This window comes from Cavia porcellus, unplaced genomic scaffold (genome assembly GCF_034190915.1).
Source record: "Cavia porcellus strain 051 isolate PalLab524CR breed Dunkin Hartley unplaced genomic scaffold, mCavPor4.1 scaffold_7, whole genome shotgun sequence".
NCBI lineage: Eukaryota > Metazoa > Chordata > Mammalia > Rodentia > Caviidae > Cavia > Cavia porcellus.
This window is the reverse complement of record NW_026947490.1, coordinates 12,200,185-12,201,715: the sequence shown is the minus strand read 5'-3', so window position 1 is coordinate 12,201,715 and position 1,531 is coordinate 12,200,185.

Below are 1,531 nucleotides of genomic sequence, written 5' to 3'. Positions count from 1 at the left end.
GTTGTTCCTATTTCAGTTTACTATCAAACAGCAAGCAAAGAGTCAAAGCCCGCTTGCCAGCCCAGTGGCTGTGAAAAGTAAATACCTGGACTGAGTGTCACCATCACCGAGGCGCTTTTTAAAAACAAATTCTCGGATCCCGCGGGAGACATCCGGATTGAAAACCTTGTACAGAGGGTTATGTAATGGGTTAATGAACGCATGGTTCACCTGACATTGCTGATAGAAGCGAGCGTGCAGTTTTCCAAAACCTCTTGAAAGTGAGCCTGACCTCTCTGATTTAGATTAAAGATACCCAGTGCCGCACACTCTCCAGAGTTCACGCAGTTAGGGTGGGCAAGGACTTGCAGGAGCACTTGGTAGAGTACTTAATTCCACAGAAAGCAACACTTACCCCGTAGCTACAAATCTCTGTGTTCTATTCCTTACTGAATGCAGTGGGTATAACAAATATCAACAGAATTTTTTGTCTTCTTACCTCTCTGAGACACAGCAGCTCATTTCTATTTAACTTAGTTTTGTAAATCATAAGTGAAATAGAACAAATTTATATTGTGAGTCACCTTGTATTATTTTTCTTATTTGCCTCTTTTGGTTTGCTACATTTTCCGTAGGGTGCTCCCTTTATTAACTTGTTAAACTATTTTAAATGCAATGATACTAGCTCTTTGTTAGTTTTGCAAATTTGTTAAAACCTAATTTACATTTATCCCTTTAAGTTATAATACATTTTTGCATCACAGACTGTTAAACATTTTACGTAGTTAAAATGATGTTTTTATCTTAAGTTTGAATTTTATGTATGCTTAATAGGGCTTCCCAACACTAGATAATAAAACAAGTTACTTTTTCTAACTTCATGGTCTTACTTTTGGCATACAAAGATATAATTGGAATTTATTGTGATTTAAAGAATGAAGTATACATTGTAAACTTATACTTTCCAGAAGCTTAAAAGTTATCCCACAGGTCAATTCTTGAATAATCTGTATAGTATCCAATGACTTGAAGTACCTTTTGAATTATATTACAATTAGATTATGTATTTGGGATTAGTTCTGGAACCTACTTCATTGATTAATATAGTTTTTAATTTTAGTCCAATTTGGAAAAAAAAAAAGAATTTCAAAACAGAATGTTCCTTAATGAGAAGAGAGGATACTTTTCTAGTTACTATTTTTTTTTCCTTTCTCTTCTTCCAGAGTGGCTTAACAATTTCTCTATAGTTATTACACATATATTTTGTAATTTTTTTGAATACTATGTATCTAAGTTATTTTCCATTGCAATAACTGAATACTGCAAATGGAGTAATTTGTAAAGAACAGGAATATATTCAGCTCATGTTTCTGGAGGCCAGGAATGGCACTGGCTAATGCCAGTGAGGTGAGGCCTTTCTTATTGCATCAAAACATGGTAAAGTCTCCCAAAGTTAGAGAGAACGCATGCTAGCTCAAGCTTTTCTTTTTCTTATCACAAAACCACTAATACCATCATGTGGGCCTTATCCTTATGACTTTATCTAATCCTA